The sequence below is a fragment of the Erythrolamprus reginae genome, chromosome 3 (assembly GCF_031021105.1).
Source record: "Erythrolamprus reginae isolate rEryReg1 chromosome 3, rEryReg1.hap1, whole genome shotgun sequence".
Taxonomy (NCBI): domain Eukaryota; kingdom Metazoa; phylum Chordata; class Lepidosauria; order Squamata; family Dipsadidae; genus Erythrolamprus; species Erythrolamprus reginae.
Genome location: NC_091952.1, coordinates 153,682,592 through 153,708,820, shown reverse-complemented (window position 1 = coordinate 153,708,820; position 26,229 = coordinate 153,682,592). Strand labels below are relative to the sequence as shown.

Sequence of the window (26,229 nt, the reverse complement as noted above, 5' to 3'; positions counted from 1 at the left end):
GTGCAGTTCTATAACTTACCTATGAGCAAGATGTTATTCAGCAGGTCTTCCTTTCTGAATAGACAGGTGGGGATTGCGGGTTAATCTTCAAAACATATTCATAGCCCAACACTCTATATGTGTATTTTCCAAAGTAAGCAAAATTCAACTGGGCTTATTTTCGGTTTCACTAGCAACATCTTTTTAAATTGGCTTACTTGGAAATAAATCCTGCTGAATTCAAGAAGATTTTCTTTTTTCTTTTTTTTACTTCAGATGTGTACACTTCTATTGTGGAAACTAAATGCTTCCTAGGTCCAAAATCACACTGGCCTATAAAATCTCACACTTTATCATCATCACATTTCTTTTGTATACAAAGAGGTCTCAACAGAAGCTCCCTCTTTCTTCCCCTCTTTTCCTTTCACATGCATCTCAGAGCCCCATGTTCTCTCTGACATAAACATGGAAAAATAAATCTGGGAATGTGAACATTGACCTTTTTGTGAGCAGTGAAAGGGTCAACAGTTCATTCAGCTGGAAAATTGGCCAGGTGATTTGAGTTCATTTCCTATTGCTGGAAGAAAAACAGTCCAGCTCTGATTTGAAAATTGTACTTTTTTAGTTGTGGCACAAGAAGAGAAAATCATTTCTGTTCAAAAGGCAACGAAAGGTAAAAAGCAAAAAGAAGGTAGCATCTATTTTATTTCTCCTGGATATATTTCAGTGTATTATCACCACATTTGCTGCATCCATACTCATCACTTTCCCACTCTTTTTTCACCTCTGTTTCTTAAAAAGATTGCCTGAGAAACTCCAAATGCTGAGATGTTGTTTCTGAAACCTGTTTAGATAATTGTCTTACTTCTTGTCAGGTTTGCAGCATTAATAAATATAACACAAGCTTCTAGATCAATTCTAGCCTCTTTTATCTAGAAAGACTTAATTGTAAAATATTTTTGTGATCAGAACAAATGTAATTTTTTAAATGCCTTGTCTCAATACCTTGCAAAAATCAATTTGTTCTTCTTAACTTCACATTTATTTCCAAATTAGTAGTATTTAAACTACTAAGAAACAAGAAGAAATGAAACGTATACGTAATTGGGATTGGGTTTTCTTAATCATATTTCTAGTTCATTGTTCCTTTTGACTAGTGCTTTGCCTTCCTCAAAGCATTCTAGCTGTCATTTTTGTATGCCATCCCCCCCCATTTGAAGAGCATGATTGCTCTGAAAGGATTGCTAGTAGAAATTACCTGCAACTGCTAGTGCCAAATTCATGAGAGATTCATAAGTGATTCTTCTTTCCAATCTCATTGTTTTCTCTGAAAGATGAAGACGCCTGCCACTTTTTAAACAGCTTTGAGCACTTTATATAGTGCTCTATTTTGGTACCCTGTTATTGACAACATATTTCCCTGGCCTTTTCAGGAATTAATTTCAATGTAGGGTTTTTTAAGCAAGTTTCTGTAGGATTGCAATTTTAAGATTATAGCCTTTTTGAGACTTGCTAAAGAGCAAATTCTACAGGAAATAACTAGAATTAAACTTAAACGTGTACTATATAGCAGTGGTGGCTAACATTTTCGTATCCCCGCTTGCTGTCTGCATGCCAGAAACGACATGCCAAACCTTCTTGTCTAGACTGCATTACCTTGCCTTCATGCGGGTGAGTTTGGCAAAACCCGGAAGTGCAGCGGTCCGCTGTGCATGTGCATGCTGGCATCCGAACTTCCGGTTTCCGGCATGGATGTATACCTGATGAACAGCTGGTTGTTGCACATGCTCGCGAAGGGAACCCGGAAGCTCGGGTGCCGGTGTGCACATGCACAGCCCCACATGTGCGAAGGCCAACTGATCAGTGCGCGTGTATGCACAGGAATGCAGCAGAGGAGCCAGCGAGGCCACGCATCCTGCACGGGATGGCTCTGTGTGCCGCTTCCGGCATGCATTCCATAGGTTTGCCACCATGACTGTATAGGTTTGTGTTGAGCAGGCAGAGGAGCAGGCAACAGCCCCTAAACAGGTGTAACAATGGAATGATCTATGTTTTAGAATATTGGAGCATAATGAGGAAGGAAAAGTAAAAAGGAGGAAGAGACTGTGGAACTCTTTCTTTCCTGCAGATTCCTCCAAATTTCTAAGCATGAGATGCTTAGAATTTTTCTAAACATTCTGAATCTGCCCCCCCTCCCTGCACGTTTAAATTCCAGCATTCAACCTATATCTAAGGTCTAGCATGTGACTTATTTCCATGTATACAGCCATAGGCTAATATCTGGAAGTGTTACATTGGATTTGTAACTTAAAAAATATTTATATTGCACTATGCCTTCTTTGTTATAGACAACCCTGACAGTGGTGTTGGTGTGGTTAGCAATTTCTCACAGAAGCAAAAGTCATCCCACAATGTAAATTTCACCTTTGTTTGATCCTTGCTTGTGGAGTTTCTCATGCTGTGATTATAGACATGTTGATGGTGTATTTGAGCAAAGTGTTGCTCTTGCATGCTTTACTTGGTTTCCTTTGGCATCTACCTAATGACTTACCATATCATGTTTTGTGCAAAGAAAGATTAGCAGGTTAATTTGCTACTGTCAAATGCCAGTTCGTCTAACCAGCATATATAGATTGCATGCTGCATGAGAAAGTCAGTGAGATTCATTTTAAAAAGCTGGCAGACAAAGCAGATTCTTGGACCTGATATTTCTCTATAACGCCTATGAATATGGTAGTGCTTTTTTAAACGAAGAGAAATCACATGCATTCAGCATAAAGAACAAGAAAACAAAATTGAACAGTATAACATAAAAGCAAGACTGCAAAGGTTTTGGTTTACTTGTGTAATTGGAGAACATATTCTGCAAATTATAATACTTAGTATGGAAATATCTCCCAAGGGTCTTCTTTATATTCAGAGCTGCTTAATTTGGATACAACACAGACTTTCAAATGAAATTAATTTATCTGGTGTACACAAGGACGCTGTAGCTGATGTTCTTTTCAAAGTATAGCTTCCGCCTTTTGCAATGTGCATCTTCTGTGTCCAGTAATGACAGATTACCTTTTAGGGAGCCATGTTTCCCCTTTTCTTTATATTTCCTTATGCAGATATTTGATAATAAGTCATACAGATGCCCTATGACTATAACTAGAATTCTTTCTCTTTTCTTTCTGGTCATCCAAATAATCCATTATTCCTTATGTATACTCTCCCCCTTCCTTCTGACTTAATCTCTCATTGTACTGGTGATATTTGACAGAATTACAAGGCAGTGCCAGGATTATATTTGCATAATCCATGCTAACATTCTTCTTCTATCAGAATCTCTTGTCCTGGCATGAGCAATTCTAGCGGATTCCTCCCTGGATCATGTTCTATTATTCACACATCTTTGTATGGCAATTAAGATATAATGAGTAAGACGTTAATTAAGATCTTAATGGGAAAAAAATCTTTCAAATAAGCAATTTCAAACTCTTTCTCTAAGTAGTTTGGTTGAATTAGATGATAAAATACCTTATGGAACTTCAAAGAGGCAAAATTCCTCCTATTCCTTAATTCCCAGCCATCTCCTGCCTCGTTACAACCAATATGGCTGGAGGAAGCAAGAAGGAGACGGGTAATTTTTCTTCTGTAAATCTTATTAACCTACTTTAGGATTGAATAATTTTAGATTATTGCTTAGTCTCATTCCATTCTCATCAGTGAACGGAATCTATCTTCCTTGCTTAAAAAATGTAGCTGTTCAGTAAATCTAATTTCAAACTTAACCCCATCCACCCCTTCAGATATATCTTTTATACAGTTTTTTCCCTTTACTGAAAATAAAACGTATGTAGAGTTGACAGGTGTTCATTAGTGTTTATTGAAATACATAATGTCACTTTCCCCCTTTACTCATGTTAAAAATTTAGGGATAGGACAGCAAAAAAAAAGCATTATTTTTTTTTTGCCATCTCATGATGACAAATTTCACATTTTTCTTGCTCAGAACGAAGTGTTTTGTTTTCTAAAAGCAAGAGGATAACTCAGTTCAATAATTGGTCAATAGATCTGATGTAGTTTCAAAGACAGTGGAGAGCAGTGTTACATTGAGATTGCATTTATATTAATGTAAAGAAATAATGTCCTTCTGCTGGTAAAACTGCTAGCAACAGCAGGAGCGGGCAATTTCCCTTGCCAGTTGCAGGCTTTGAGAAAATAGTACTTCTGTTCGCAGACTGAACTTCTGAACTGTAGTTATAGGGCAAGAGAAATGGAGCAGATCTTCTAGCTCAGTGGTTCTCAACCTTTCTAATGCCTCAACCCCTTAATACAGGTCCTCATGTTGTGGTGACCTCCAACCATAAATCTAGCACCAATTCTCCCAACAGAGCTTTAAGTTGATTGGCAGGATGGTCAGAGGAACACCCCCACTGTAAACGCCTGATTGGTCGGATTGTAAAAAAATATGTTCCCAGGTGCCAGAATAGAAGCTTTAGTTCCTAACATCATGGGAAATTTGTCTTTTCCCGTGGTCTTAGGCAGCCCCTGTGAAATGGTCATTTGACATCCAAAGGGATCCCAAACCCCAGGTTGAGATCCATTGCTCTAGCTCTTTCTGCTATAGGGCATGGTTGAGGCTAAGCTAAATTTCCTTTAGTTGTTGTTGTGTTCTTCTCAAGAGGGAGGAAGCATGGAGTGAGGAAAGGGGCAGGGTGACTGCTTTGATTTAGAACAGTTATTGTGCTTTTCAAAAGAAAAGTTTCAAAAAGAAGTGGGATGATGAAAATGATGATGATGATGATGATGATGAGTTAGCTCCATGACCCTGCATTGAAAGGAGGGCATTTGGTGTTTGCTTGGCGCACCAAGCGAGAACTATCATCAATGCTGCATGCGGAAGGAAGAAAGTGAATTGTGATTACCCCAGTGAATCTTCTATGTCAGATTGATTCAGGAATAACACCAAGTGATTTATTTGTTTTTTATTTAACCTGGTGGGTGACTTCATCCTTTTGGCTTATCTGGAAGAGCTACAATGCAATACTGTACATGCATTCAGCACTGTTGTTTTCACTGAGTATTGCCCTCCAGAAGTGATTACCAAGATTGCAGGCTCAGTGAGTTTTTCCCCAGTGTTCAGGGGGAAGGTGATTCATTGGGCTCTATGTCTAATAGAAATAAATAAAAGTAATAACGATCTCCTTAAAATGTGTGGTGTTTTTTTTTAAGATTGCTAAATTTAGTTTGTATTGTCTGGTAATTAATGGGTTTACTTGAGAAATTAAAAAGAATTAATTAGTATATTTTAGAAACAATATCGTTGTTGTTGATAAAAATTTTGAACAAAACCTAAGAAAAGCTATCTGGACCAGATTAAAATTAGTAAGAGCAATGCTTTGGGGAAGGAGACTATGGGAGTTGTTGATACCCAACCTTCTATTTGCTTAATCCTCTTTAAAGTTGTCCAAGTTGGTAGCTGATACTATATCTTGCCATAGCAAATGTCACAGCTTGACAGTATTAGATATAAGGAAGAATTTCCTTTTAACTCCATGTTTGTTTCCAATGGATTATGGTACTATTAAAACCAGAATGGTCTTCTGCTGTTATCCTAGTAATAACATAAATTGGCATACTTTTCAACATGCAAAGTCTGTACCCACTAAATATGATTTTTCTAATATTTTCTGGAAAGCCTTTTACTGCCTTTTGCCACCACCCCTGGGTCTTCTGCTAGTTTTCAATTCAAAGGGCTGATAATCTCTCCTTCTGCTTATTTTTAATCTCAATGCAACATCAGATGCTTTTAAACTATTTATTAATTTGTACTGTTCCATATGGACTGTTCATTATGGGAATAGTTCTCTGCCTAATTTGATGAACAGTTTTAAACAGCTTGCCTACATGTAGAACAATAAAGTACATTTTCTATCTGAAAAACATTGGTCTTGGAGTTGATAAATATTCCAGTATGAAATAATTATAAAATCTATTTCAGCTCTTCAAATACTATTTTCCCCTCAAAGTCTATTTAAGAGAAACCCAAAAAGCATCATTCTATAGCAATGTATTAATAATGACATATGGGAAATAGAACTAATGAAGTAGGTCACAGAATAATTTAAGTGTTACAGAAGATGAGAAATAAGGGAATCGTGAACTTTTCTGACAGATGACGCCAATAATTGAAAGATATCATCAATTATTTCAATGGACAAGTAGCCACAAGTAACCACTGTACAACGTGCTTCTTGGCTGCCTCCAGCCTTTTCATGGTTTTAGTATTTATAGAAGTTCAGATGAAATTGCAAACTCTTTCAAGGTTTATATTTTCACTTTGGATTTAAAGAGATGAATGAGATGTTCAGGTCCAGGCAGATGTTGTAGAACAGTGGTTCTCAACCTGGGGGTCGGGACCCCTTTGGGAGTCGAATGACCATTTCACAAGGTTTGTCTAAGACCACAGGAAAAGACAAATTTCCCATGGTGATAGGAACAATTCGACCAATCAGGCATTTGCAGTGGAGGGTCCCTCTGACCTTCCTGCCAATCGGCTTAAAGTTCTGTTGGGAGAATTGGCACTAGACCACAACATGAGGAACTGTATTAATGGGTTGTGGCATTAGAAGGGTTGAGAACCACAGTTGAGGAATCATGGAGCCTGTTATGTAGTTCTTACTGTAAGTCAGCGTTTCCCAACCGGTGTGCCGCGGCACACTAGTGTGCCGCAAGACACGGTCAAGTGTGCCGCGAAGCTCCTAGGGAAGCTCCAGCTGGGCGGGGTGCTGCCGCTGCTTCCGGCGCTCTCCTGCTGGGCCCCAAAGAAGGAAGGCAGGAAAAAGGAGAGCTTCATTCTTTGCGCTGCGAGTGGGAGGTCCAGGTCGGAGGCACCGGCAGCGCCCCGCCCAGCTGGAGATTCTTTGGTAGCACCAGGTAGTAGCCGGCAATGCAACACCCTTTTCCAGTGCCGCGCAAGGAGCTGGGCGTTGGAGTTTGGGGTGGGGAGCGATGAAAGTGCGGAGGCCGGTGCCGCGGCTGCCCCCACCCCCAGTGCCTCCGCCCCCCTCATGCCCCTGGCTTCTCGCCGCTGACGCCCGCCCGCCTGATCTGCCCCTTTCTCCAGCTCTTCCTGCAGTGGTGGCTGCAACGGCGGCGAGCACTCGGAGAAAACCTTCTCACAGCAGAGAAGAAAGGAAGAGAGAGAACAAGAGAGAGAAAGAAAGGAACAGAGAGAAAGAGATAGCAAGAGAGACAGAATGAATGAAAGAGAGAGAGAAAGAGAAAGAAAGAGACAGCAAGAGGGGGGAAGGGGGGAGAGAGAAAGAGCAAAAGAGAGAGGAAGGAAGGAAGAGAGAAAGAAAGAAAGAAAGAAAGAAAGGAAGAGATAGCAAGAGAGACAGAATGAGAGAGAGAAAAAGAGAAAGAAAGAGAGACAGCAAGAGAGGGGAAGGAGGGAGAGAGAAAGAGAGCAAAGAGAAAGGAAGGAAGGAAGAGAGAAAGAATGAGAGAGAGAAAGAGACAGCAAGAGGGGCGAAGGAGGGAGAGAGAAAGAGATAGCAAGAGAGACAGAATGAGAGAAAGAAAGAAAGAGACAGCAAGAGGGGGGGAAGGAGGGAGAGAGAAAGAGCAAAAGAGAGAGGAAGGAAGGAAGAGAGAAAGAAAGAGATAGCAAGAGAGACAGAATGAGAGAAAGAAAGAAAGGAAAGAAAGAAAGAAAGAAAGAGACAGCAAGAGGGGGGAAGGAGGGAGAGAGAAAAAGAGCAAAAGAGAGAGGAAGGAAGGGAGAGAGAAAGAGGAAGGGAGAGAAAGAGGGAGGGAGAGAGAAAGAGAGCGAAAGGGAGGAAGAGAGATTTTTTTTGTCCAAACTTTTTTGCCCCCCCCCCCCCCTTCAATGTTCCCCAGGATTTTGAAAATGTGAATAATGTGCCGCGGCTCAAAAAAGGTTGGGAAACACTGCTGTAAGTAACAAGAGAAGGAGAACTTTAGGAGAGGTACCATTTGTAATGGGATAAATGAGGATGTTTCTTGTTCCCTGACGATTGCTTTTTTCATCAATGTCTCTATCCAGTACAGTGGTATCTCTATTTGTTTTTCCTGAAACTCCTCTATAGTCAATAGAGATATTCAATATGTATTGAAAATGTGTTACATTGTGCAATCTAAAGTGGTAGACAGCATTGTTGACACTTTGAGAATTTATAGAACTTCTCCCTGATTCTGGAGAGCAAAAACATTTGCAACTGCAACTTGGATTTAATGAATCCAAGAGGTTGTTCAGTAGTTAACAGTTTCAGTCGAGACATTTACAAGTATAGCTACTGAAATAGCTAAATTCATATCCCAAACATCCATATCCATATCCGAAACCAAAATTGTAATAGTAAACTAGAGGTTTGCCAGAGTTTGTAAGTGGGGATTGGAAGAGTCTTGCTGTTGTGTTTATAAGTATGGCTTGAAAGACCATGTGCTCACTCAATTGATTCCAAATGACTTTAGGAAGTACGTGCCTATAATATAATGCATAAAGTGGACATTTCTATATAGTAAAGCCTTATTAAATACTGTATAGATTTATGGTAATAGTAATTTATGGTAATGGTAATAAACAATAGGCCCTCTGTGCAAATGGTATCTTGAAATCTTGACAATATTTTATATATTGATTGCATACAAAGAGAATAATTATATATTTAACTTACGTTTAGTAGGAATACTATTTTATAGCCTCTACCCTGTTTCCCCAAAAATAAAACTGGGTCTTATTTTCCTTTGGCCCTCCGAAATAAGTGCTTGGCTTTACTTTTGGGAAGGTCCTATTTCCACCCCTCCATGTCCCAGTAGAAGGCAAAGGGGCGAGTCACCCCTGACACTAGCTGCTGAAGGGTCTCAGCAGGCCATCCCATCATCCACAAAGCAGCTGCTTTGCGGGTGCCACTTATGCCACTTTTGCAGCCACAAAAGTAGCAGGAGGCCTAGCTACATACCTCGCGTCCTCGTTATCTAACGGTGTAACCATTGAAGTAGGCCATCCCATCGTCCATGAAGCAGCTGCTTTACGAGTGCCGCTCAGGCCAAAGGCCAAGTGATGTGCCACGTTTGTGGGACTATTGTAAAATGCCTTGCAAGAAATTGGAAATAATTGGTTGAACTTTTTTTATGATAGTCCCACAAACTTGTTTCCCTCCACACAACAGCGAGAAACATTTTTGACTGGTAGATTTTGCTAAAACTCAGAACATATTGAGTCCTAATGGGAGTACAGTACTAGAATACGTGATTACTCATCGAAGGGATTTTTAATTCTCCACCTTGTGTTAATTATATGATGTCATGTCCTTCTAAATTTTCTAATGGTTAGAAAGCTAGAGAACATAATCATTCCTTAGGTTACAATCCTTTCTAGCTTTTAGAACAGGGGCCTTTGCTTGAAAGAAGGCTAGAGAGCTATTGAACGCCAATCTTTTGAGCTAGTTCAGAACAATGGCATTTACCAGCTTTAAAGCACTCTTCTGTGTGCAGAAGAAAATGCCTCTGCTGGGCAGCAGAAATGGAATCTTTGGGAACCAAGCCCAGTTTCTGGAGTTATACTGGAGGGGCTGAGCTCCATTCAGAAGGCAGCCTCCAGAGGGGATATCCTCTTAGCAAGTGGCAGCATCTCGCAACCTTCCTTGCTGGTCTTCCCATTGACTGCCTGGGAAAGCTGGCAGAGAAGATGGCAAATGTTGACTGCATGATCACAAGGTACTTGGCAACTGGTCATAAGCACAAACAGATTGTCAAGCATCCCAAATGCTAGGTGATCCCATGGAGGTCGGTGCAATGTTTAGGATGTACAGTATATCTTTCTTATATTCATTTAACTTAGAACATTAATATTAATTAATTAATTAATAAATAATTAAAATATATTAATTGACTGACTTGTTTATGTATGTGTTTTATGTGTATATACTATTTTTTTAAAATTATATTTTAAGATTGGAAAGATTAGAAGGGATGACAACTGATGTAAACACTAATTACATGAAATACACAGAAAACACTTGTTTGTTATCTGAAAGCAAAGAAAACTTAGAAGTTACGATGATGATGAAAATAAAACTATTTAAAAAATGGTTTAATGATATTAAGGACACAATGACAACTTCAGCTGCACACTTTTTAAAGTTGCAGTTAATTGTGAAAGCATGAAGGTGTTACACCAAGCTTTTCTTGAGCACAAGATTAGATAAGATTGTGTTGGAGAAATGAAGAAGGAGGAAGCAATGACAAACACCACCGTGAAGGATTGCTATCTTTCAATGAAAACGATTAAAATAATGATTATCTACAGCTGTGACTTGACAGGCTAAAAAAAGGTAGATGCTTTCCATTTCTGTTTTTGAAGAGTACCATGAACTACAAGCAGAATCAATGAATCAGTCCTAGACTATAAAAAGTCTGACTGTGGCTTTGAGATGCTGATCACTAAGAGAAACTCACATAATTTGGACAAATTATGTTAATAAGCAGTGGGTTAGAGAAAATAACTAAGCTTGGCAAAGTAAAGGAAGTAGAAGAAAAAGAGAATAGATAACCAGGATGGATGGGATGAAAAACATTACGGTAATGTGGAAGAACTATGAGTTATTATTAAAGAAGTTCAAGATGGCAAGCGCTTCTCATAATGTCACAAAGAATTAAATGTGACAATGATATTTAACTAACAGAAAGCTGGGTAGATAGAGGAGTTGATTCCAAAAGAAGTTTAAATAAATGCGAACACTATTGTTAAAATCAGCAGGATTTAAATTCTTAGTTTTGGCTTGATAATCCTATTCTTTACAATTTAGTGAATAGCGTATTCTTCTATTTCATGTTAATTTTCTTTGTTCAGCCACCTGAAAATAGGTTATTCAACTTTTATGTCAGTGTAGATTAATGTAAATCATGCAGTTGGAAGGAGGGAATTAGATTTAAGAGGGAGGATGAAACTCCAGAAATTCCAGGGCTGTGTATATAGACTTGTCTGTGGTCTGGTTGAAATAGTTGATTTTGCTTAAATTGGATGATTGGTACTCACATCATTCAATTTTCCTACTATTGCTGAGATTGTCGCTTTATGATTTCTGAAGCTTCTCAAATTTTTCTGGTAACGGATTTTATTAAAAAAATATGGTTGTCTTGCTTTTTCATTCAGTTGCTCTTTTATGTTCCTTAAATTGCATCTGATCTTAATTTCTTTGTCTTAGCCTCCAGTCTGATCTATCACTTTGGGATTAAATATAATTTTGCTATGATTTATTAATTTCAATACCCAATTGCCTTTGTAATCACCATTGTTGTATTTTATTTTAATTTAAAATAAGTTATACAAATAAATAAATAACATCCCTTTATTATTTTTACAAGTAACTCAAGGCAATGAACTACCACACCTTTCTCCTGCGAGGTGTGTTGGGCTGGAAGACAGAGTGACATGCCCAAGATCACTCAGCTGGCATTCATGGCTAAGGTGGGACTTGAAAACACAGTTTCCAGTTAAAACATAATGCTTTAACCCAGTGTTTCCCAACCGTGGCAACTTGAATATATTTGGACTTCAACTCCCAGAATTCCCCAGCCAGCATTTGTTGGCTGGGGAATTCTGGGAGTTGAAGTCCAAATATATTCAAGTTGCCAAGGTTGGGAAACACTGCTTTAACCAATGGACTTTTATTGTAGATAAATTGATTGGTCTTTTTGATAAATGCTATTTTAATACTATTTATAAGTCACTTTGAACTCTTTGGGACAGGGCAGCATAGAAGCCAAATAAAACAAACAAACAAATAAATAATCATTGCAAGGACCTCATTTGCATCCTTCATTATAGATGCAAGATCTTTATCGGACACTATTTTCAGTGTTGGAGGATTTTATCTTTCTATGGATCATTCTGCATATGTCATAATTTTTTGTTTTCATTCCATTTTTTGTAGGTATTTATTTGTTTGTTTGTTTGGTTGGTTGGTTGGATTTCTATAGTGCCCTTCTCCGGAGACGCAGAGTGGATTACAACAATAAGAACAAAATAAAATACAATATAACAAATGAAACCCAACCTAACACTAAAACTAATAATTAAAACCCCTATAATATAAAAAACATTCATTCAACAACAGTCACACAGTCACATCTATGATCAGAGCAAGATGTTAACTCAACGGCCCCAAGCCTGCCGACACAGGTAAGTTTTTAAAGCCTTGCGAAAGGCCAGATTGTTTCAGGACTGGCCTGTACTAGCTATGTTGTTATTACTACTTCTAAGTTATCATTTCTAAATTTTATATTGGCTTTTTGTTTCTGTGTACTTATAATAACAATTGTGTTATCTTCTACTATTCTACTACTATTGTTTTGGGATCTTCTATTTTCTGAATATTTTTCAGTTCTGCATTCCTGAATATTTTATTTCTGGTAATGAATCTCCTTTGGTTTGCTAATCATTGTTCAGTGACATTTGAATCTGGATAATTTTTTTTTCAATGTTCACGAATTCCCTTTAACTATTCCCATTTTGTTGGTTCCAATTTATAATAACAGGCCATAATGGCATGATTTTCAAACACATTATGTTTTTGTTATGTCTGTGCTTGATGTTCTTCCATTAATTCTACAATCCTAGCCACAGCTCCTGAGTCCCATTGGCTACTTGTCAACAATTGCCCAGGAACTCTATAATAATAATAATTTATTAGATTTGTATGCCGCCCCTCTCCGAAGACTCGGGACTCTAACGTCTGACATGATTTTAATTGACCCGTATGATGACTGATCTGGTATAAAATTCTTTTTTCTGTTTGCTCACTGTATTAAATGAGTTGATGTATTCATTTAGTTTGACTCTTCTACTAAGACCTGTCTAGCACGAGTAACCTTTCTGGTATAAAACAACATTGCTAACATAGCTTGCAACCTTATCAGAGCATCATAAGCCTCTCCCCCAAAACATAGAGGTATCCCTGAAATGGAATAGATTTTATTATCTGTGGATAATCTACAGTTAGATTCACTGTCTAAAACTGGTGGAATGTAATACTTCAAGTCCTAACTAACAATCTAAGAATTATTAATGTAGCATCCATGAATATGGGCACTTCCAAGCAAGGTAACTTTTTGGTAAAATTAGGATTTTCAGTTGTATATCATTATTAATTGCTTACTTTTAACCATGTAGATGAATGGCATCATTTGTATAATGGAAGAAATCAAGCTTCATGGGAATTCAAGTTGCATACATTGGGTAGTATGCAGCCTTACTCATATTTAGATTAGAGCGGTGATTATGTTTCCTTGATTCTGATGGATCTCTACTACTACTCCCCACCCCCCACTATCCCATCACACTGTTTTCTGAAACTTCAATAGTGTATTTCAGTAGGGCGCTACATATGGAAATGTATTGCTATAGATTTTGACTAAATAGCCATCTTTCATTTTTTTTCTTTCAACAGAGAAAGAGAGTATTTTCATAGTTTAAATTTTGGGGTGCATAAATCAAATATATAAAGTGTTGTTTTCAAATAGGCATATAAACTGCAGTATAATAGGAAGAACAGACCAGGAGATGCAAAATGTTCAGCTTCTGTGCAAATTGACAAAGAAACATTCGCGTAGGAAGAAAATGCTTTATTCAAAAGAGCATAAATTATACAGTCTTACAAACTGAAATTAAGAGAAAAACCATAGTTCTGAATAGAATATGTGTACAGAATAAGAGCTTTTGATGTTTTGTGATTGTGAAGCCCTATGAAAGACATTTTCTCTCAAATAAGCAACACAATATTTTGGAAAAATGAAATATTTTCCTGAGAGAATCTGAATGTGGCCATTCTAGCATTCTACACCTATTAATACAATTTGTCAACATAGTCTAGTCTTTGGAATTATTAGATAGGCATCAGTATAATATAAACTCAAATTAATAACAGCTTCAGATACAACACAACCCATGCCAAAATTCAAAACACTAGCAAAAAAACAATATAAACCAAGTAGGTTTCAAATTAGCACTTTTTATAGAAAAACTTTAAAGTATATACAAGTTTATAGAAATGGATAGGCAAGGCATCAGCCTTGACTTCTTCCTTCCTGGGATACATCTTCCATCATTGGGTGTCCCAGTCTATAATCCTCAAAGAGTAGAATGGCACTGACAAATACGCTGTCGAAGGAACCCCTGAGAATTGATCTTGCTGGAGGGGTTTTTTTGCTTTTGTTTGGTAGAAGCTCTTCTTTGTTGCTGAATTGATTTGGGGCTTTTATGTATTTTAAGCCATACCAGAGAAGTCACATGAGAGAAGATACAATGGTCTGTTGGACTAATTGTTCTCGGAGGACTTTTATTGCCAGAGAATTAATCAATTTTACATGTGGACAAAGCAACTTTCCACAACTTGGAGAGGCCATATTCGGCTGTTATGGGATTTTCAGCGGCAGTACAGATGGAGACAATGGGAGATTGGGAAGGGTTGGGCTATTCCTTTAAAATGCTTTTGGCTGCGCCCAGTGGAGGCACAAGAAAAATACAAATTGAAATAAGCCTTGGCATATAAAGAATAGTAATTGGTCAACATAAACAAGTATAATAAAAGCCCTCTTAAAAGCATGTAGAAATGCATCATTATGTAGAGAGAAACTATCCACAGAATTCAATAGTTTACAGGTCAAATAGCTATCTCAGTGTTGGCAACCATTTTCAGCACTGAGGGTTGAAACGGGTGTGTGCTTGTGGGTGCCAAAAACCAGAAGAGAAGCCCCCCCCCCCCAGTGCACCTGCATGTGCCAGGAAGATGATCTTCTGGAAGATGGCCAGTATACATGCATGTCCCAGAAACTGGAAGATCTCGTTCGTTCATTCATTCATTCATTCATTCATTCATTCATTCATTCATTCATCATTCATTCAGATTTCTAGGTCGCCCTTCTCTGGAGACTATTCCCGATACACAACTGCTCTTCTGGTTTCTGGGTCTCCCGCATGTGTAAAGACCAGCTGGCCAATGTACCAGAACTCGGAAGAGCAAAGAGCAACAGCTCACATGTCACAGGTTCATCATCATGTACATATCTGGATCAGGTGGTACTTCATTGAAGACCAGATGGCCAGCATGCTGGAACCCGGAAGAGCAAAGAGCGACAGCTCATGTGCTATAGATTTGCCGTCACAGACCTATCTGGATTAGATGGTACTTCATTGAAGACAGAAGTATTTTAGACCAGAACTATATCACGTCTCTTGTTAGAGAATTCCTAAGCCCAGAGTCAGACGCTGACAAAGTCCTCTCTCACATTACTTCTAATGATGCTGGAACTGAGAAGAACTGAATCTCATCAGATTTCAATTTTTTTCAGCTTAGTTTCAAACAGTGCATAATTTACATAGACACATGTTTTTAAAAATATGTGTTTTACAGCATCTATCACATCCATCATGTACATTGGTGCAATAATGACCAGTGTTTTGCATCATGCCCAAAAAAGAAGATGATAAGCCACTGCTATAATGAAGAAGTCACATGTTTCCTCTAACTATCCGCAGTCAGTGATGCGACTCAGGGGTGGGTTCCTCCTGGTTCAGACTCATTCACCCAAACCAGTGGCGGCCCTGTTGTGGCGTCACAATGATGTGACTGAACTGGTTATGTCGAGTTTTTATTAATTTAAAAAAAAATAGGGGGGATTTTCTCCTGGGGTTTTCTTATTCTGCACATGTTTAGAAGTGCAGGGGTAAAAAACACCAGAGGATACCAGCTGGCTACCTGGTCTAGTCCAGCAGCTGCTGCGACCAATTAGCAGTATAACCAGTTTAACTGGTGCCGCTGCAGAGAGACAGTGGTTTTTTTCAGGGCACAACTGCTAAAACTCTGAGTTCTGGCTACCTGGCCTGGCCGGCAGGCACTATGCCAAGTAGCTGGAGGTCCAAGTTACCCAGTTACCCCTCTTCTTGGAAGAGTCGAAGTTTGGGACATTTTCTTCAGCTGACATCCTGGTGCTTCCCCAGGAGAGGTCTGGAAAATCTGCAGCACATCAAAGGATGGAGAATAGGGCTGCATCAGATAGCCACGAGGTGGCTTGTGTGAGGGGGGGGGGAGGCTCAGTACATCCCCAGATAGAACAAAGAAGCCCTGCAGTGAAGATGGACATTGGAAAAATAGCTGCAAAGCTGAGGAGAGAGATGCCCTCAGGAGGGGGAAAAAAGCCTTGGAAAGGGATAATTCTAGAAGACAGGCAGAGCGAAGAGAACTAGCAGAGTTCCCTTGGGCGAAAGTAATCACCCATCCCTTAGGTCATTCAGAGGCAGCCAGGGATGAGAGTCATTTAAGCCTCCCAAATTGGTCACCAGAGGGCACCATAGAACAATCCTCTCAGCCAAATAGCCTGTCAACAGAGAATGAATGGGAGTCTGACTTTAAAAGGATGTGTATGGCCCCAGAGGCTACCTTTACTCCCAAAGCAGCTGGGCTACAGTCAGGGGAGACGCAAAGCCCAGGGATCACGGAACAAATGAGATTTTTGATATCCTTAACACAAGGACTCGTCACATCCTTGCAATAGAGGAGTCAGGAGGATTATATGGCATCAAGCCCAGCCCTGGAACATAGCCAACACCTGACACTCCAAAGTCAGGAAGATTTGAGGAATTGTAGGGAGTCCAACTCCCCCTCCATCCCTCCAGAACTGGGATGAGATTTCAGGGGAGGAAGATCAGAGAGAATGGAGCCTTTCAGAAGATGAGGGATCAGCTCCTGACCCACCAGCATTCATGGAGTTGTTCTGCCCTTCCCTCTTCAAGCCACAGCCAACATGGGGAATGAACCTAAAGTTTCAAGAACATTACAGGGCCTGACAGATCCAAATGCATTCCTGTTTGCACAAACAATGGTGCAGAGTGAAGAGGTTCCCTCGCCACAAACGTTGTGGTTTGAAAACAATGGGCCCAGCCAGGAGCATATTCTAACCCAAATGAGAATGACAGGAAATATTATAATATAGCCTCAAACTTCGCAGAGAAAATACAATTGCCATCAGTAGATGTGCTGACACCAACCCTAACTTCGGCCAACCTTGTGTCCCAGGACACAGCAGACACAGAAGATAGGAGGTCAGAGATGGCTCTTTGCAGGGTTCATCAGGCAATGGCCTGGGCAATCAGATCAACTACGACTACTTCATTTTTCAATAGAACCTCCTTAGCCTGACTGTGGCAGATGAAAAGCAGGATTCCACCTCATGACCAATGCCTCCAAAAGGACATTACCAAGCTGATGGAATTCCCGGTGAATGCCACCCTGAACACAGCTATTCATTTCCAGCGAAATGGCTTCAGCGCTGATAGCCAGATGCATATTGTGGCTTCGCAATTAGCAGGCAGATGCCAAATCAAAATGGAGGCTAGCCTCTTCACCTTTCATGGGTGGCAAGCTGTTTGGTGAGGCCTTGGAGCCCATCCTGGTAGAGACCAAGGACAGGAGGAAAATTCTACCATCTTTACACAGGTGAGCAAACTGGTGGCCATTGCCTTATGCATGTGATTCCTCCTTTCGGCCAGCAGAGACAAGTCAAGGCTACTTCCAAAAAAGGTTCCCACAGGGAACTGATGGACAAACAGAGCCGGATTCTGAGACAGAACCAAACAGCAGTTCCAGGCCAAGAAACCATTTCGTGGCTCTGGAAGCCATCCCTTCTGGCGCTACAAGTGACTCCAGGCCAAACCTTTCCATTGGCAACCACCTGGCACTATTTGCGAGCCAATGGGAGGCAAATACGTCAGACATGTAGATTCCAAACACAGTGAAGCTAGGCCTCAGGTCTGAATTTCTCTCCACACCATCAAGATTCTTCATACGTTGTCCTGTACCAGGGGACAGTACAAAAAAAGAAACCTTATAGAGACTGCAATTCAACACCTGTTGGGCATTCAAGCTATCCAGCCGGTCCCAACAGACCCACAGGGGCAAGGTTTTTCTTCCATACCGTTCGTGGTTCCAAAAGCCTCAGGGTGATGGCAGTGGTGGTGGAGAGCAATTCTAGATCTAAAAACATTAAACAAGTACCTCATCTACAAACAGTTCAAAAATGCAATATCTCCCATCCATCCTGGAAAGTATCTGGAAAGGCAACTTCTTAATATCCAAAGACCTGAGAGAAGTGTACCTCCATGTTCCCATGCTACGATTGCACCAACGGTTACTCAGATTCTACTACATGGACCAACGTTACCAATACAGAGCCTTACCCTTCGATCTGTCTTTAGCACCCAGGATGTTCACCATGACTCATGTCTAATCTTTAGAAAGTCCCGGTTATGCATAACCAAGCAACTCCAAGCTGATCTTGTAAAAGCATAAACAAGAGGCCTTACAGATGCGGCACAAACAAAAAGCCGTTCATGTGCAAAAGGAAGAGTTCAGTGTGTTTCATTAAGTGCTAGAGATTTTGCTGTATGGTAACATTATATACCTCTTTATTCTGGATTCCTGTCAGCATTTCTGGGAAGACAGCATTTACTGAAGGAAAGTGGGTGAAAAGCCCAAATGACTAATTGAAGACAACTAATAATCAGTTCCTGCATATAATTTGTGTTTTGTGGCTAATCGATGCTTTGAAAAAACAATCTGAGACATGAAGTGGCAACAACTTGCATCTGCCATCATTCCCACATGCAGAATAACATTTGGTGGCTATGGCTATCATGGGACAAACATGGATTAATTCCAACTTTGATAACTAAACCAAGCCTATGAAAATATAAAAGAGGGTCATGTGTATTAATTGTTCATCTAGGTCAGGGGTCGGCAATCTTAAAAACAAAATACCTGGACCCACAAACCTGAGTGGGCATGGCTAACTCGACATCACTTCCACTGAGTCACATGAACACCCCCCCCCAACTATGCCTACCCAGGTTTTGTGGCTGTTTTCTATGAGAAAAAGGTATATATCTCTCTCTCTTTCTCTCCCTCTCCTATCTCGCTCTCCTTCCCCCCTCTCTCTCTTCCTCCCCACCCATTTTTCTCTTCCTCTCCCACCCTCACCTCTCCCTTTCTCCCATCTCTTTCTCCCTCTCTCTCTCTCTCCCCTTTTCTCTCTGTGTGCTGAGGAACGATCACCACCCCCATAAGAGGTTTCTCTTTGGGCGACCCTCCTCTCCCTCTCAGGACTCCCTGGCTGGCTTTGGTGCATCTGGGGAGATCCTCTTCAAGCGAATGCCAAAGTGCAGCAAAGGTGCATGTGGGTGGTGGGTAGCTACACACTTAAGGAGAGTCTTTTGATGCGGCTTTTCACCTGCCCTAAGGATCCGTCCTTGCTGTGACCCACCCTCTTCCCACAGTTTTTCATGAGCTCCAGCCCAAAGCGGCAGGAAGTCAAGGCTGCCTTATGCGCAAATGTGGCATAAAGGCTGCATTCTGTCCTAAGGATCCAGCCATCACCTTGCAGTACTCGCACACAGGCACTTGAGAGGAGAAGGAAGGGAGGACGGTCACCAGAATAAAGACAGCCTTTGCTCCGGGTTGATGCTTATGCCCACTCAACTCAGCCGAAGCACTGGCGGGGGGAGGCATGGGAAGGCAATGGCCAGATCCTTAGGGCAGGAGAGAAGCCATGGCCAAAGACCTGCCGCCTGCCCTCCGTATGTGCCTTTGCTGTGATTTGGCACTCACTTGAGGGTCTCCCCATGCAATAAGCACCATCCTGGTCCCAACACAGCCAGCTAGGGAAGAAAGGTTGCCCGAAAGGAAGCCCAGGGAGGCTATGTTCCTCAATCAGTGCTGGAGAATCAGCCCAGCCTCTTCTCCATTCTTGCCATCACCCTTACCTTCTCAGGCCAGGGGAGGGAGCCACATGTGGCTCTGGAGCTGCAGGTTGCTGACTCCTGATTTAGACAATGAAACCTACCTGCATTGATGTATCTTGAAAAAGTATGTAGGAATGGTTCGACTTAGTACTTAAATGGGAAATTACCAGAAATACTGGGACTGTAACCTAGATTTGATGGATCCATGTAGTCCAACACGAGGAAAGTTAACATATTTGGGAGTCAGCCTGGATACAAAATCTGTAAAATCTGATGTCTACTAGAGTAAAAATTATTGGATTGGGGTGCACACACCACAGCTGATCAGAGTTCTGTTTATTCTAACTTATGCCTCTCGGTCCACATGGAGAGAGCATATTGGCTGGCCAAGTTTCCTTTGCAGCCCACAAGGATTTTTAATTATCAATGTGTCTCCTTACCTTCAGTTGTGCATGCCTGAGTTAGAACAGCTAGAATTGTTAAGTGAAAGTTATTTGAATAGTTGAGCAGGAAAAATAAAAGTATTTTTATTATTGAATATTCAGTTTGACATAATAAACTGTTAGGAGAAATTGGTTGGGTGGAAAATTAATTCACTTTTACCAGATGCAATAAAATTCACTCATCATGCCTAGTGGCTTTATGTGTAGAGCTCATAAATGAACATTCAAGATACATCAACATACAGTGCCACCCACCACTGACATAAGGCCTGTTTGATCAACTCACCGTGTTGGGGAGCTTAGAGTTTCCCTAAGGATCTAATGGGCAGCTTGGCTGAGGAATTGGTTCAGCCTTGGGAGAACATGGCCTTGGACTAGATTACTCCTAAGTGGCTTCTTTGTGTGCCAACCTTGGCTTTCTGAGAAATTCTTGGACATGAAGTACCAGAAGGGACATCTAGTACAACATTCGAGGAAGAAGCTGCCTACCGAATCAATTGAAAAAAAATCAGGTAGTAGTTTTTCAGTCCTTTCAGGTCTTTGATCAAACTTGACCTCTTAAAGACTAGCAAGGAAGGGCATTTTGATTTAGGAGCACTGAAGAACTCTCTGGTGGCGTGCATGTTTGCATAACCTACCACCTGCTCATCCTTCTTCCATGACCATTTGTCCTGCATTTTTTTCAGTTCTGTTCATACTCTGGATTGCAGCTGCTTAAACTTGTCTTTCGTTGAGAATGTGATGGATCATTCTGCCAATCTTTGCAAGTCTTACTCTTGGCTGGAAGGCTGCTGAAACAGTTTTGTAGTTTTCATCAAGCCAATGTTGACCTGCCTTGTTTTTCAGTCCAAGTTCAGTCCTTGCACTGTATGATGGCATTTAAAAACTTTTCAGGACAGGTTCCTAAAAGTTTTTCATTAAATGCATCTTGGAAACATTTAAGATCACACAGACATAGTATGACATAGTCAAGCAAGTGCCAATGTTTGGACCTGAGATGCATCTTCGGAGAGGGGCGGCATACAAATCTAAGTAATAAATAAATAAATAAATCCAGATAGATTTGTACTTACTTGCATTGTGTTACTGATGCATGGGTTGTGTTCAGAGGTATCAGGATGTTACAATTTAGTTTTCCCTTCCCGTGCCTGCCAAGGATTCTGTCCCAGTTGTCATCTTTGCATCCCTATCCTAGCATTGAAGTTACCCAGAATAACAAGTTTGTCACTAGTGGGAGTTATTCAAATAATTTGGACTAAAACCTTATCTTTGCCTTGATATGTGAAAAAATAGACTCTTCTACCAAAAACACTATTCTTCACTCTATACATATTTAAGTCAATCTAGACTTAGTCATATTTATATTAGATCTGATAATTGAAGCCCTGTCGGTTAATGTGGATTATTTGAAACATGACTATATCTCATCCATATTTCTGGCATATCATGAATTGAGGGAAAAGAAAAGTTTTTAGAAAGCATTTGATTATTATGATTTTTAAACCCCAATTTATTGATCAGAATAAATTTTATTTTATTTTATTTTTATTTAATTAAATGTACAGGCCACCCTTTTCCAAATAGACAGGGCGACATACAACAATAAAAAATGCAACAATACAAATACAGTTTAAAACCCCAATATAAATGTTCATACATCAGTCAGTCATAGCTACAGGCCGCAGCAGAGTATAATGCTCAATGGCCCCAGTCCTGCTGGCAAAGCTTTGTTTTTAAGGCCTTTCGAAAGGCGATGGGGATGGGAGCCATGAGAACTCTCCCGGGGGACTTGGTTCCAGACAACCAGAGCCACCACAGAGAAGGTCCTTCCCCATAGCCCCGCCAACCAACATTGTTTGACTGATGAGACCTAGAGAAGGCCAACCCTGTGGGCTCTGATTGGTTACTGGGACATGTGAGGCAGAAGACAGTCCCACAAATAATCTGGTCCTAAACCATGTAGGACTTTATAGGTAGTAACCAACACTTTGAATTGCATTCGGAGACCGCAATTCATACATAGATTCCAATCAATACATTCCAAATTAAAATTCTGAGTCATCTTGACAAATTATTCTAATTTAATTAATACCATCTGTATTAATTATAAATAATATATATTTATGTTTGTTGCATTGCCTGCCTGGATTTGGAAGAATATCTATTGGCTTCATATAAAAAGTATATGAGGAATGCACCCTCTTTCCCCCCACAAACAGATCAGCCCTGAGAGAAGCATGGCTTCTGTACTGCAGACCAAAGGGAGGTGCCACAGCCTGTCCCTCTCCTGGGTAGGAAAACATTTTATTTTTATTTTTTTAAAGAGGAGGTGAAAAATGGAGGAAACAGAAAAAAAATGGCTGCGCCTGAGCTTGGGAAGGGAGTTAAGCACAATACTTTCCCAACCATTCTGATATGTGATAGTTGGTATTACCATCAGTTTCCAAAATGGGGCAGATCCACAGGAAAAAAAGCAAAAGGAACTTTGCCTTGGAATTGAAATAATCTTTGAGAAAAATTTGCAGAGCTAGGCAGAAGTTGTGCTAAGTTTTAGGTTATAGTTTTTGTGTGTCCTTACATTCGGGATAATTTATAACTCTGAATAAGTTCAGTTATCATATAAACTTGAGACTTTTATACATATATTAATACCAACTTTATTAATTTTTCCTTGAGAAAATGTTTTGCCTATCTAAAAAACTAGGGAATTGGAACATATCAGTATACTGTACCATCTTTTTAAAAGGTGTTTTAAAAAATAACCTTGAAGTTTAACTTGCTTGCCGGATGTTGCTTATTATAAATCAAACAGTTCCACAGGTCCTGCAGCACAGCACAATTACAATTTTAAAATTTGAAATGTACTTTCATTTTAAAAACCAAGTTTTATTTCATCTTTTGTGAGATTGTTTTATTTTCCTAGACTGAGATGTGTGAGGATGGGGTGGAAGAAGTGTTGCTAGTCACATATTTCAGTGTTGGGCACTTGGAAATGGCATTAGAGAAGCACAGTGGTTATTTCATTATACTGTATTGTTTATTCACCCGAAAGGCACTCTAGGAACTCTGTCTCTCTCATGCCTTGAGAGATTAGCAAGAAGGAAATGACCACTTAGAAAGCCCTTTGGAAGATAGGAAGTTAGTGCAGAATGTAGGAAGGAGATGCAAAGATCTGTAGGAGAGCAAATTTGAGAGATCCACCCTTGTGCTCTGTTCTCCTAAATACATAGTCTTTATTTAGATATTGTAGAGGAATAACCCTTTTAATTACATTTCCCTCCCATCTATGCATAAGTGATAATTTAGTACTCACATGCGTTTGGAATATAATGTACACTGCGAGCTCAAATTACCATTTTAATATTCTCGTTAAAGATTGATTGCTATTGTTCAAAACTGCTCTTCCTTTTATTTCTCTATTCACACTGATTTGAAGTGATTATGTGTTAGAGAAATGGGAGGGAATCAGGTTGACTACTCATGGTAAAAAGCTTTCTTTCTGTTTCAATTGGAACATCCCTTGTTCTAGTTATTAAGAGAGATAGTTTACAACATTTTAATTCAGCTGACAAAAATGGGTGTCAAGAATGATAAACAGCAAGAGAATTTTCAACAGGACTTTAACAAAATTGGCTTTCCCCTTTTGACTTCCATTCGTATTCTGTCTCCCTCCCCTCATTTCAATGTAAATCTAATGATTTTGCTTTTCAACTGTAGTTTATGTAGTACAGTGGAACCCCCGACATAAGAGCTGCTCTACTTAAGAGCAACTCGAGATAAGAGCTGGGAGGGGAGAGATATTTTTGTTCTACTTACAAGCCCAAATTCGAGATACAAGCGCCAAGGAGCTGTCTCCTGAAGCCAAACGCTAACTTCCGCGTTCGGCTTCAGGAGACAGCTGCGAAGCGGCACGCGTGTTTTAAAAGGTTGCAGCCGGCCTGGGGGGCTCGGGGGGGTGCTTGCAGCTTTCTTTCTTGCTCTTTTTCTTTCTCTCTTTTACCTTCCCTTCCTCTATTTCTTCTTTTCTTTCTCCTTCCCACCTTCTTCCCTCCCTCCCTTCACTCATTCCTCTCTTACTCTCCCCTTTCATAAGTTTCCTTGCTTCCTTCCTCTGTTCCTGTCCTTTCCCCCTTTCTTTCTTTCTTTCTTGCTTGCTTTCTTTCTTGCTCTTTTTCTTTCTCTCTTTTACCTTCCCTTCCTCTATTTCTTCTTTTCTTTCTCCTTCCCACCTTCTTCCCTCCCTCCCTCCCTTCACTCATTCCTCTCTTACTCTCCCCTTTCATAAGTTTCCTTGCTTCCTTCCTCTGTTCCTGTCCCTTCCCTCTTTTCTTCCTTCCTTCCCACCCTCCGTCCATTCATTCACCCATTCCTCTCTTGATCGCTTAAAGCCGGTCCCTGGTGCAAAAAGGGTTGGGGACCTCTGTCCTACAGGATTGGGTGGCAGAGAAGTTGAACATATGTAAATTTAAAAGTTTAAGAAAGTTTACAAGTTAAGTGAAAGAAACTTCATTATTCATTTATATGTACATGTACATTTCTTCATTAAAAACATGTCTTTCTGCATAATTTAGACTAACTTTGTGAGTTTTTTGAGGGCTGGAACCAATTAAAATTATTTACATTAATTCCTATGGGGAAAAGTCGTTCGAGATAAGAGCTGCTCGACTTAAGAGCCCAGGTCCGGAACGAATTAAACTCGTATCTCGAGGTACCACTGTACTATATATTGAAAGAGTACTTAATATTTGAAGAGGTCCCTACAGTCAGTTGATTTTGGACATTGCTTACACCAGTGTTTCCCAACCTTGGCAACTTGAAGATATTTGGACTTCAACTCCCAAAATTCCCCAGCCAGTGAATGCTGGCTGGGGAATTCTGGGAGTTGAAGTCCAGATATCTTGAAGTTGCCAAGGTTGGGAAACACTGTCTTACACAATCCAGAAATCTGAACATGGGGATCAGGTGATATCAGAGAGATTTCCTTGAGACTTTGAATAAATTTCACAGATCTTTGCTTGCTCTCTGCTTCAACATTGAAGAAAGAGGCAAGATTGACCAGGCATTTTCTATTCTTAATTCCAAAGTAAACAACAATAACAACAGCTAACAATTGTAGATTGTTTATCTACAACATCATGATTGAGTTGCCAAAATCATACTTTGGAAGCTTTGTCAGAAGTTTTGGTTTAAATGCAACAAAAATGATTAGGAACACCAAATTGACAAAGTTCTTGAAAATGAACAGATCAAAATCTTACTGGATTTTCAAATCCAAACAAACAAACATCTGGTCCACGATATTCCTGACATCATTATTGTGGAAAAGAAAAAAGTCTGGTTCATTGATAATGCAATACCAGGTGACGTCCAAATTGAAGAGAAACAAATAGAAAAAATAACAAAATATTGTGATCTGCAAATTGAACTTGAGTGATTGTGGTGGAATAAATCAATGGTTGAACCAATAGCAATGAGAGCCCCTGACACAATACCCAGGAATACCCAAAGGGTTGCCTAGATACATGGACATTTTGAACTTATTAGATCTGAGTATTCTAACTCCAATCTTACTCAGAACTGCCTATACTCAGACATTAACTTAACAGCTCTTATGGCCTTGGTTAGGACTTGAACTATTACGTTTTTACCAGTCCCACACTCTGAATTGAATTGCCCAGTTTGCTTAATGTGTTCTTTAATGTGCACATCATTCTGTCTGCCGCTTCATTGCTAGAAGGGTGTCATGGGGCTATCAGGCTGTCCCTTATTCCTAACCTTGCTAAGAAAACCTCAAAAGCTGCAGACATCAGCTGTGGCCCATTATCTTAGACCAGGGGTAGGCAAAGTTGGCTCTTCCATGACTTGTGGACTTCAACTCCCAGAATTCCTGAGACAATCATGCTAGCTCAGGAATTCTGGGAGTTGAAGTCCACATGTCATAAAAGAGCCAACTTTGCTTACTTCTGTCCTAGACAATCAAGTCTGGAATGCCATGAG

The 26,229-nt window shown here is 40.1% G+C and overlaps 1 protein-coding gene across 3 annotated transcripts in view; it reads left to right on the top strand.

Annotated features, from left to right (window-relative positions):
- TMEFF1 (transmembrane protein with EGF like and two follistatin like domains 1) overlaps nt 1-26,229 on the top strand; it is a 162,654-nt gene that overhangs the window by 31,232 nt on the left and 105,193 nt on the right. The window lies entirely within an intron of this gene.